Source organism: Phyllobates terribilis, unplaced genomic scaffold (genome assembly GCF_046119375.1).
Source record: "Phyllobates terribilis strain yellow unplaced genomic scaffold, ASM4611937v1 Scaffold_7__3_contigs__length_470593459, whole genome shotgun sequence".
Taxonomy (NCBI): Eukaryota; Metazoa; Chordata; class Amphibia; order Anura; family Dendrobatidae; genus Phyllobates; species Phyllobates terribilis.
The window spans coordinates 45,732,779-45,745,448 of NW_027362767.1; the positions used below are offsets into that span (position 1 = coordinate 45,732,779).

A 12,670-nucleotide genomic window follows, 5' to 3' on the forward strand; every position below is an offset into this window, starting at 1 on the left:
AAGGTCCTAATTGATAGAAAGCCCACAATCATGTGGATTCAAAAACGGCAAAACACCGGGACCACAGTAAGGCATAGAAAGCAAGGGGACATTACCTATCGCCAAGTGGAGAGAGAACATATAGCCCACAGTTCCTGCTGCTGCACCCCGACGACGCCGTTTCGCCACGCTTCTTCCAGGGGGCGTTCACTACTCAGGTAAAGCTACTCCTTTAAATAGTGCCTGTAGCCAATGGAATCCCCGTTCGCCATGTCAAAGGGTGATGCGGGCGCATGAGGCGCCGTTCAGCTCTACGTAATTGAAAAAGTGACTTCCGGTTCCGGCGCTTGGAACGCAAGCGTGGAACGCATCGCCTTCCACCATGCGCCGATCCGGAAGTCAACGAGCGCTGACAGCTGCGCATGCGCACCCACCCCGCAGGGCTACATGGGGACAGACCAATACATACGGCACACGCTGACACGGTATGGATAGAGCAGGGGAATACCAAGGATGTCCCAAATTCCATCCACCATCAGAAATGGAAAAAATAGAAAAAGATTACATATGTATACATATATACATACACATATATGTATACATATGCATATATACATAAGCATAGAGGACCGCCCTTATATCCATAGGACCATTGCAGAGAAGGGGAAGATTGCCATTCTAGGGGAAAAGGGAACAAAAGGAAGAAGAAAAAGGGGAAGAGAAAAGGGAAGGAAGAGAGGAGAAAGAGAAAAAAGGGGGAAGGGATACATTTATTTTTTATACAATAATAGGAATACAATCCAGCATGTATAAATATCCATGCACACCAAAACATATATAGATGTACTTCATCCATTCTGTGGCACACTAGTCTCAGCAAAAGTTGTCGTCCTTTTTAATTCAACCTTTGTCTGGTCCCAATGGAGATAGGAATCCCCTTCTGTACTGTAGCATCACAGCCTCAGAACCCGTCCATGGATCGTCTATAGATCATCCAACGACATCCGTCCACATCAGTATACTAAGGAGCAATAAAAACACTATCAATATACTAAATATATACATTAAAACACGGAGTTAAAAACATAACATTGAAGAAAAGTAAGACTTTTTCGAATTATGACTCATCCAGAATCTATCAAATAAGGAAGCATCTTACCTGTACCTCAAAGGGTGTGGTCTACCATGCAGAGTGTCCATGTGGAAAGATCTATATTGGTCTAACGACAAGAGAATTAAAGGTGCGTGTCCGTGAACATGTCAGAGATATTGAAAAAGCGGTAACTGTGAATGATGTTAAAATGTTAAAAACTATACCTAGACACTTCAAAGAATTTCATAATTGTAGAAAGGAGGGTTTAGTGATTAAGGCTATCGATCAGGTTACATTGGGATCTGGGGGAGGGGATTTGGGGAGGATTTTAGCTCAAACTGAGAGCAAATGGATCTATAGGTTGGGTACAATCTCTCCACAGGGCTTAAATGAAAATTTGGGTTTTGCCGCTTTTCTGTAAGTTACCTCTTGGATAGTTGTATATGTTTTTAACTCCGTGTTTTAATGTATATATTTAGTATATTGATAGTGTTTTTATTGCTCCTTAGTATACTGATGTGGACGGATGTCGTTGGATGATCTATAGACGATCCATGGACGGGTTCTGAGGCTGTGATGCTACAGTACAGAAGGGGATTCCTATCTCCATTGGGACCAGACAAAGGTTGAATTAAAAAGGACGACAACTTTTGCTGAGACTAGTGTGCCACAGAATGGATGAAGTACATCTATATATGTTTTGGTGTGCATGGATATTTATACATGCTGGATTGTATTCCTATTATTGTATAAAAAATAAATGTATCCCTTCCCCCTTTTTTCTCTTTCTCCTCTCTTCCTTCCCTTTTCTCTTCCCCTTTTTCTTCTTCCTTTTGTTCCCTTTTCCCCTAGAATGGCAATCTTCCCCTTCTCTGCATGGGTCCTATGGATATAAGGGCGGTCCTCTATGCTTATGTATATATGCATATGTATACATATATGTGTATGTATATATGTATACATATGTAATCTTTTTCTATTTTTTCCATTTCTGATGGTGGATGGAATTTGGGACATCCTTGGTATTCCCCTGCTCTATCCATACCGTGTCAGCGTGTGCCGTATGTATTGGTCTGTCCCCATGTAGCCCTGCGGGGTGGGTGCGCATGCGCAGCTGTCAGCGCTCGTTGACTTCCGGATCGGCGCATGGTGGAAGGCGATGCGTTCCACGCTTGCGTTCCAAGCGCCGGAACCGGAAGTCACTTTTTCAATTACGTAGAGCTGAACGGCGCCTCATGCGCCCGCATCACCCTTTGACATGGCGAACGGGGATTCCATTGGCTACAGGCACTATTTAAAGGAGTAGCTTTACCTGAGTAGTGAACGCCCCCTGGAAGAAGCGTGGCGAAACGGCGTCGTCGGGGTGCAGCAGCAGGAACTGTGGGCTATATGTTCTCTCTCCACTTGGCGATAGGTAATGTCCCCTTGCTTTCTATGCCTTACTGTGGTCCCGGTGTTTTGCCGTTTTTGAATCCACATGATTGTGGGCTTTCTATCAATTAGGACCTTAATGTTGGCAGTATATTTACAAAGAGGGTGGACTATACCAATAGGTAGTTCTATTCATATTGACTGGTCAGCAGGCATATGTGGTAACTTTATGTGCAATACTGTAAGTTTTGATGAATAATACTGAGCACTAGCACTTTATGTATACTGGTCCATTATTTTGGGCTGTAGAATAATATCTTACAATATCTCTGAATATATATTTTTAGTCCGCCTGTCTTATATAATTAGCCTTTGACTTGAGACCCACATATATACTGAGTACTAGCACTTTATACATACTGGTCCATCATTTGGGCTGTAGAATAATATCTTACAATATCTTTGAATATATGTCTCTAGTCTGCCTAGCTTATATAGTTAGCCTTTGGTTTGAGACCCACATATCTGTCCCTGCTTTGCTGATAATAATATTTTCCTGCTTAATTTTTAATATATATGTGTGTGAGTACAAAAATAATTTTAATGAATTTAATAATAAAAATATGCTTTTTTACTTTTCAATTGTGTCGTGTCTCCAGTTAATCCCTGTTTTTGGCCTTAAGGGATTATGTGTGTTATCACATATATAAGAAGTACAGTGACAGTGTTGGTTACTGTACTTGTCATTTAGTGTTAAAATAAAGGATTTATTAAAAAAAAAATTGGCGTGGGGTTCCCCGTAATTTTAGTCTCTAGCGGAGGTTAAGCAGACGGCTGGGGCAGATGTTTGAAGCCTGGGAAGGGGGTAATACCCACGGAGCTTCCCAGGCTACTAATATCAGCCCCCAGCTGAATACCTAGCCTTTACTAGCTATTAAAATGGGGGACCCCCCAAAAAATGACGTGGGGTCCCCCCTATTTTAATAGCTAGCAAAGGCTAGGCAGCCAGCTGGGGGCTGATACTAATAGCCCAGGAAGGGTGCCATGAATATTGGCCCGCTTTCAGGCTAGAAACACCAGCCGCCAGCAGCCCCAGAAATGGCGCATCCATAGGATGCCATCCCAGCGTGGGAGAATTCTCTCACGCTCACCACATGCGCAGGAGAATTTCATGAAATAATTACAAAAAAAAATACGTGGGGCTTTGCCCTATTTCTGTGTCCAGCCAGGTACAACTAGGCAGCTGGGGGCTGGAATCCGCTGCGCAGGGAGGCCCAAGCTTTCTGCCCCCCCCCGCTGCAATTTGCCGTCCGCAGCCACCCCAGAAAATGGCGCGTTCATAGAAGCGCCATCTTCTGGTGCTATAGCCAACTCATCCAGGGCCCTGGTGCGGTGGCTCACTGGGTAATAAAAGGGTTCGGGCCAGCTTGGCATTATCAGCTGGCCCTAAGCCCGAAATTCATGGGTTCACACCAATATTAGACATGACCGCCATGAATTTCTAGTAAAGTATTCAAAAAAACACAACACCCAGAATAAAGTCCTTTAATTGAAATAAACACACAATTTTTTAATGTTCTAAATTAAACCATACTTACCATCACGCCCATTCCAGCTGAAGCCAATGTCTTCTGCAATAAAAGTAAAATAATAAAGCAACCTCATCCTTACCTTTCCATGGTTCCCACGACGGCTCCAGTGTCACGGGTGTGTTGCCACGAAGATCGTCACGAGTACACAGCCTGACTTCTCGCAGCTGACTTGTTGGTGCTTTGTGTTTCTCGGCAGTGAGGGAGTTAATTCTCTCTCTCTCTGGGCTAGATGAGGTCCAGCCTCGCCCAGCTGCAATCAATACTTCTGTAGTGAGACTCCTTCATATCCCTGCTGGTCTGTTTGGGAGGTGTCGGTGAAAGCATTTCATTCTGACTGACAGAGCGGATCGTGGTGTTTGGAGTTGCTGAGATAAGTGTATTTGGAAGTGTTTTTTCCCTTTCCTCTCTTTATCATTTATCTCCTTTCCCGTTGGTTTTCCCTCTGTTGTAGTTGAGAAGTTGTTTGTATGCAAGGTGGTTTTGGTTTTTCCCTTGTACTGTCTCGTTCGTCTAAATACTGTGTTTGGGCATATTATTTCTTGTTCCCTTTGGTTGTGATCGGGGTCCTTCTCAGGACTAGATTACTGAGGTGCAGGGATCTTCAGGAGGTAGGGGTTACGCTGGCGGCCTGGACCTCTGTACCTTTAACAGTACCTCCAGGTTGAGGGATTAGTCAGGGCCCCAGCTTAGGGTCAGCTTAGGCCCCCTACCTCCAGTATACAGAGACAGCGTGACATTTTCACCGACCCACTTAGTTTTTCTCCAGCTACTATGGATCCAGTAGCCGGTCTAGCTCGGCAATTGCAGAGTTTGTCCATGGAGCTGGCGGACGTTAGGTCCAAGGTTTGGCATCCTCAGGAGCAAGCCGGACCAGAACCTAAAGTAGCTCTCCCTGATAGGTTCACTGGGGGCGGGACAAGTTTTTTGTTTTCCGGGAGGCATGTAAATTGTACTTTCGGCTGCGGCCTCGGTCATCGGGGAGTGAAGAACAAAGGGGGGGAATTGTCATCTCGCTCCTACAAGGGGACCCACAATCTTGGGCGTTCTCTCTTCCCCCGGGTTCCCCGGCTCTCCAGTCAGTGGATAGGTTTTTTGCTGCCCTGGGACTCGTATATGATGACCCAGATCGGATCTCCCTTGCTGAGTCTAAGTTACGTAGGATCCAGCAGGGAGATCGTCCGGCGGAGGAATTCTGTTCGGAGTTCCGTAGGTGGGCCACGGACACCCAGTGGAATGACCCGGCTCTTAGGAGCCAGTTTTGTCATGGTTTATCCGACAAATTACAGGATGTGTTGGCACAGTATGACTCTCCCGTGTCTCTGGAAGCCGCTATGGCCCTCGCTATTCGCGTGGACAGACGGCTTCGGGAGAGGTGCGGGATAACTCTACCCCCTGTGATGACTCCACCTCCTACAAGGTCCCCTCATATGGTGGTTCCCCTGGTCAGTCCAGAGGAGCCTATGCAATTAGGAGGGACATCATTTCGGGGGAGGGGACCGGTGGTGCGCCATAAGGCAGGAAGGGGTTTCTTCTGCGGGAGAAAGGGACATTTTATTGGGGGGTGTCCATCCCGTCCCTTGCAGAGTGAAGAGTCGTCGGAAAACTGTTGATCCCAGGTTGTGTGGTGGACGGCAATCTGGGAGTAGGTATTTCGTCCCTAGGTTCGTCTCAGTTTCTCGTACCGGCGGAGGTGGTGGTGGGTACGAGAACTGAGAGGATATCTGTTCTTCTGGATAGTGGGGCCGGGGCTAATCTGGTTGATGCTCGGTTTGCCCGGGTTCAAGGTATGCGGTTGAGTGAGTTGGCTAAACCCATCCCCATATTCTCGATCGATGCCAGGCCTCTCGGGCAGGGAAGTTTTTTGCAAGTTGTGCATGACGTAAAACTTCAAGTGGGGGCAATACATAAAGAACTGTTGTCTTGCTACGTGTTGGAGGGTCTTCCCACTCCTATTGTGTTGGGCCTTCCTTGGTTAGCCAAGCATAACCCGGTTATTAATTGGCAAACCAGAGAGATAAGCCAATGGAGTAAATTTTGTAATAAAAACTGCATGAACACGGTCATTGGTGCGGTTACTCCTTGGGTCTTACCTCCATTTCTGGCGGACTTTGAGGATGTATTCTCGGAGAAAGGGTGTCAGGAACTACCTCCTCATCGCGTGTATGACTGTTCTGTAAAACTGCTTCCTGAGGCCAAGTTACCTAAAGCTAGGTTGTATAACCTTTCTGGTCCTGAGAGGCAGGCCATGAAGGATTATATCTCAGAAAGTCTGGCTAAGGGGCATATTAGACCTTCATCTTCACCGATGGCTGCGGGGTTCTTCTTTGTTAAGAAGAAAGATGGAGGCCTACGCCCTTGCCTGGATTTCCGTGAACTTAATCGGATTACGGTCCGAGATCCGTATCCGCTCCCACTTATTCCCGATCTCTTTAATCAGATCGTGGGCGCCAAATGGTTTTCTAAGTTGGATCTCAGGGGGGCGTACAATCTGATTAGGATGAAGGAGGGGGATGAGTGGAAGACGGCTTTTAACACTCCGGAGGGGCATTATGAGAACCTTGTCATGCCATTCGGTCTGACTAATGCCCCGGCGGTGTTCCAACACTTTGTTAATGACATTTTTCGCCGCTTGGTGGGACAGTTTGTTGTCATATATCTGGATGATATCCTAATTTACTCGCCGGATCTGGTGTCTCATCAGGAGCACGTTAGGCAGGTGTTACAGATCTTGCGGGATAATAAACTGTATGCCAAGTGGGAAAAGTGTGTGTTCGCCGTACAGGAACTCCAGTTTTTAGGCTTCCTGGTTTCAGCGTCCGGTTTTCGTATGGACCCTGGGAAAGTGCGGGCAGTTCTTGAGTGGGATCGGCCAGAGAATCTTAAGGCACTACAACGTTTCCTGGGGTTTGCTAATTATTACCGGAAGTTCATTCGTAATTTCTCGTCCATGGTTAAGCCTCTCACTGACATGACTAAAAAGGGGACGGACTTTTCTAGGTGGTCTGACAAGGCTTGTCAAGCATTCTCCTCTTTGAAAAAATGTTTTGCCTCGGCGCCCATACTCATTCAACCTGATGCGTCTCAGCCATTCATTGTAGAGGTAGACGCTTCCGAGGTAGGGGTGGGAGCAGTATTGTCACAGGGTTCGTCCCCTGGTAAGTGGCATCCGTGCGCCTTTTTCTCTAAAAAATTGTCGTCCGCTGAGAGGAATTACGATGTCGGCAATAGGGAACTCTTGGCCATTAAGTTAGCTTTTGAGGAGTGGCGCCATTTTCTGGAGGGGGCTGTTCATCCGGTCACCGTCATCACCGATCACAAGAACCTGCTATATCTGGAGTCCGCGAAACGTCTGAATCCCAGACAAGCTAGGTGGTCATTGTTTTTTACCAGGTTTAATTTTGTCGTTACATATCGTCCTGGGTCAAAAAATGTAAAGGCGGATGCCTTATCTCGTAGTTTCCCGGGGGCCGGGAATACGGACGACCCGATTCCTATCCTTCAGGAGGGGGTGGTGGTTTCGGCAGTATGCTCTGAGCTGGAGGAGGAGGTATTGGAGGCTCAGGGGGACGCCCCTGTTGGACCTCCAGGGAGATTGTTTGTTCCAGATCAGTTGCGACAAAAGGTGATCGAGGCACACCATAACTCAGTTTTTGCAGGACACCCGGGGAGTAAAGCTACTGTGGATCTCCTCTCGCGTCGGTTTTGGTGGCCTAATTTACATAAGGAGGTGGTAACTTTTGTCGCGTCCTGTGGGGTTTGTGCGCGCTCTAAGACCTCACATACCCGTCCGTCTGGGGCCCTCTTACCTTTGAAGATCCCGGAGCGTCCTTGGACTCATCTGTCTATGGACTTTATTACGGACCTCCCTCCGTCTTCGGGTAAAACGGTCATACTCGTTGTAGTGGACAGGTTCAGCAAGATGGCACATTTTATCGCTCTTCCGGCTCTCCCTAATGCTAAAACTCTTGCGCAGGTGTTCATTGGGGAGATTGTGAGGCTTCACGGGGTACCCTCCGAGGTGGTGTCTGATCGGGGGTCTCAGTTTGTGTCTAAGTTCTGGAAGGCGTTTTGTGCACGGCGGGGGATGCAGTTGTCATTCTCATCGGCTTTTCATCCTCAGACCAATGGTCAGACGGAACGTATGAACCAGAGCTTGGAGACATATCTCCGGTGTTTTGTGTCAGAGAACCAGGAGGACTGGGCTTCTTTCTTACCTCTGGCAGAGTTTGCTCTTAATAATAGGCGGAGCGAGTCCACTGGTAAGTCCCCGTTTTTTGGGGCATATGGTTTTCACCCCCAGTTTTGTACTTTCAGTGGGGGGGGCTCTTCGGGGGTTCCTGAGGAGGAACGATTTTCCTCATCACTCGCTTCAGTATGGAGAGGGGTGCTGAAGAATCTGAATACTATGGGGAACCGATACAAACGTATGGCTGATAGGAGGAGAGTGTCTGGTCCGGACCTAAGTGTGAACGATCGGGTATGGTTGTCTACCAGGAATATAAAACTTAAGGTTCCCTCCTGGAAACTGGGTCCCAGGTTCATCGGGCCGTACAGAATCAGTTCTATTATTAATCCGGTGGCATTCCGTCTTGACCTCCCCCCTACGTTTAAAATTCACAACGTGTTTCACAGATCATTGCTTAAGAGGTATGTGGCGCCGGTGGTACCGTCACTTTTACCTCCCCCTCCAGTGGTTGTCAATGGTAACTTGGAGTTCCAGGTATCGAGGGTCATTGATTCACGCTTTAATCGCCGGTCCCTTCAGTACCTGGTTCATTGGAAGGGGTATGGTCCTGAGGAGAGGATGTGGGTTCCTGCGTCGGATATTAACGCAGACCGATTAGTTCGGGCCTTCCACACGACTCACCCGGATAAACCTGGCCCTGAGGGTCCGGAGGCCCCTCGTAGAAGGGGGGGTACTGTCACGGGTGTGTTGCCACGAAGATCGTCACGAGTACACAGCCTGACTTCTCGCAGCTGACTTGTTGGTGCTTTGTGTTTCTCGGCAGTGAGGGAGTTAATTCTCTCTCTCTCTCTGGGCTAGATGAGGTCCAGCCTCGCCCAGCTGCAATCAATACTTCTGTAGTGAGACTCCTTCATATCCCTGCTGGTCTGTTTGGGAGGTGTCGGTGAAAGCATTTCATTCTGACTGACAGAGCGGATCGTGGTGTTTGGAGTTGCTGAGATAAGTGTATTTGGAAGTGTTTTTTCCCTTTCCTCTCTTTATCATTTATCTCCTTTCCCGTTGGTTTTCCCTCTGTTGTAGTTGAGAAGTTGTTTGTATGCAAGGTGGTTTTGGTTTTTCCCTTGTACTGTCTCGTTCGTCTAAATACTGTGTTTGGGCATATTATTTCTTGTTCCCTTTGGTTGTGATCGGGGTCCTTCTCAGGACTAGATTACTGAGGTGCAGGGATCTTCAGGAGGTAGGGGTTACGCTGGCGGCCTGGACCTCTGTACCTTTAACAGTACCTCCAGGTTGAGGGATTAGTCAGGGCCCCAGCTTAGGGTCAGCTTAGGCCCCCTACCTCCAGTATACAGAGACAGCGTGACATCCAGCCCTGCTAAATTCACATGACAGGCTGGATCGCAGCCGAAAGTTGCCATCCAGCTTGCCATGCCGCAGACACTGAGAAGCGCAGGCATGCTTGTGCTCCTCAGTGTCTGGCTGTGACGGCATCCAGATGAGCCGAGGTCATGTCCAATGAACTTGGCTCACCTCATGCACGTCACTGGCAGCGTGGGAAAATTCTCCTGTTCTCAGCGCTTCAGCAGGAGAATTCTCTCACGCTCACCGCATGCGCAGGAGAATTCTCCCACGCTGTCAGTGACGTGCATGAGGTGATCTGAGTTCATTGGACATGACCTAGGCTCATCTGGATGCCGTCACAGCCAGACACTGAGGAGCGCTGTTATGCACACGCCCGGGCTGACTGGCGTGTCCGTGATTTAGTGATTCCACTGTGCCATGAACCGGAGAGTGCCTGGAGGGGCGTAACTAAGTATCAACCCGATCCGACCAAGGTCGCACGACGGCTAACGACTCCGTGAACCAAGGAGGAACAGAGCAGAGGGACCAGGTGCTACTCCAGGCCAGACCCTGGAAACGGCTGTTGACCCACACCGGGGAATACAGGAACAGGCAGGTTAGGCTGGCACACAGACAGGTGGGTATTGGCAGACATGGCTGGCATGCAGACAGGTGGGCACTGGCAGGCACGGCTGGAGTGCAGACAGGAGGATACTGGCAGGCACGGCTGGTATGCAGACAGGAGGGTACTGACAAGTACGGCTGGCGTGCAGACGGGGAGGTACTAGCAGGTTGGAGCACAGGCTGGATAGGGTCCAGTACAGACTGGGATTCAGCAAGAGAACCGCAGATGCGGTAGAGAAGCAGAGCAGAGAGGAACCGCTGGAGCAATGGGCAAGGCGGAGCAGAGAGGAACCGCCGGAGCGGTGAGCAAGGCAGAGCTGGAAGTAACCGCTGGAGCGGTGAGCTAGGCAGAGAAGGAAGGAACCGCCAGAGCGGTGAGCAAGGCAGAGCAGGAAGGAACCGCCGGAGCGGTGAGCAAGGCAGAACAGGAAGGAACCGCCAGAGCGGTGAGCAAGGCAGAGCAGGAAGGAACCGCCGGAGCGGTGAGCAAGGCAGAGCAGGAAGGAACCGCCGGAGCGGTGAGCAAGGCAGAGCAGAGAGGAACCACCGGAGTGGTGAACAAGGCAAAGCAGAGAGGACAGGGCTCTGTTCACACAGAACAGACTGGAAGGGAAAAGCAGAACCAGATACACACAAAGTACTTGCAATGAAGTAGCGAGAGGACTCCAAACTCACAACAGAAGTACAGAGACTATGAGTAGGAGAAGGTGCAGGTTCAGAGACTGCAGGAAAAGGGAAGGTACGGACACAGAGACAAACAGGCTAGGAGAGTGTTAAGACAGGAACTGACAATGCAACAAGATACAGGAGTGAGTCTGGGTATACGGCCCCCAGAGAGGCGGACAAACAGGCTAGGAGAGTGTTTAGACAGGAACTGACACTGCACCAAGATACAGGATCGAGTCTGGGTATACGGCCCCCAGAGAGGCGGAGAAACAGGCTAGGAGATAGTTCAGACAGGCCTGGGAATACAGCCCCCAAGTTGGCGGACAGGCAAGAACGGGACCTGGCACATCAGAGGTAAGGAGCCCTCTGAAGGTAAGAGTTGCTCAGGCCCCTCCTACTGGGTGGAGGGGGTTTAAATATTCAGTGACTCACAGCAATAGGCTGGAGACGCATTAGGGGTGCGCCCACAGCAGCTATAAGAATCAGGAAGTAACCGGGCCGCCGCCCTAAGCAGTCAGGACAGGGACAAGCAGACAGAAAGAACAGAAGCCAGGCTGGCAGACTGGACTGAAGATTAAGATTGCGATCTTGCATAGTGGGAGATGGTGCACTATGCAAGTACGCCGCCAGGTATGTTACAAGCGCAAGCATGCCTGCGCTTCTCAGTGTCTGCGGCATGGCAAGCTGGATTGCAGCTTTCGGCTGCGATCCAGCCTGTCATGAGAATGTAGCAGAGCTGGAGCCGTCCTGGAAACCATGGAAAGGTAAGGATGAGGTTGCTTTATTATTTTACTTTTATTGCAGAAGACATTGGCTTCACCTGGAATGGACGTGATGGTAAGTGTGGTTTAATTTAGAACATTAAAAAATTGTGTGTTTATTTCAATTAAAGGACTTTATTCTGGGTGTTGTGTTTTTTTTTAAATACTTTACTAGAAATTCATGGCGGTCATGTCTAATATTGGCGTGACCCCATGAATTTCGGGCTTAGGGCCAACTGATAATACCAAGCTGGCCCTAATCCCTTTATTACCCAGTGAGCCACCGCACTAGGGCCCTGGATGAGTTGGGTACAGCGCCAGAAGATGGCGCTTCTATGAACGTGCCATTTTCTGGGGTGGCTGCGGACTGCAATTTGCAGCGGGGGGGGGGGGGCAGAAAGCTTGAGCCTCCCTGCGCTGCGGATTCCAGCCCCCAGCTGCCTAGTTGTACTTGACTGGACACAAAAATAGGGCGAAGCCCCATATTTTTTTTTTAATTATTTCATGAAATTTATGAAATAATTAAAAAAAAAAGGGCTTCCCTATATTGTTGTGTCCGGCCAGGTACAAATAGGCAGCTGGTGGTTGGGGGCAGCCCGTTCCTGCCTGCTGTACCTGGCTGGACACAAAAATGGGGCGAAGCCCCACGTATTTTTTTTTTTAATTATTTCATGAAATTCATGAAATAATAATAATAATAATAATAAAAAGGGCTTCCCTATATTGTTGTGTACGGCCAGGTAAAAATAGGCATCTGGTGGTTGGGGGCAGCCCGTTCCTGGATGCTGTACCTGGCTGGCATACAAAAATATGGCGAAGCCCACGTCAAAATTTTTGGGAAAAATTTATTAAAAAATAATATAAAAAAAAAAAAATTAGGGACTGCTTCTTTATTAACCCCTCACATGGAGGGGTTAATAAAGATGCAGTCCCTAAATGTAGTTTTTTTAAAAAAAATTATTGAATTTTTCACCAAAAATTTGACATGGCCTTTGCCATATTTTTGTGTCCAGCCAGGTACAGCAGGCAGGAATGGGCTGCCCCCAACCACCAGCTG

At 48.5% G+C, this 12,670-nt stretch overlaps 1 long non-coding RNA gene across 1 annotated transcript in view; it reads right to left on the reverse strand.

Annotated features, from left to right (window-relative positions):
- Positions 1-611: 611 nt before the first annotated feature.
- The window catches only part of LOC141152850 (uncharacterized), a 95,694-nt gene continuing 83,635 nt past the window's right edge, over positions 612-12,670 (reverse strand). Inside the window, exon 3 of the long non-coding RNA XR_012247168.1 lies at positions 612-1,000. This is a non-coding gene — a long non-coding RNA (uncharacterized lncRNA). The remainder of the gene's footprint in view (positions 1,001-12,670) is intronic.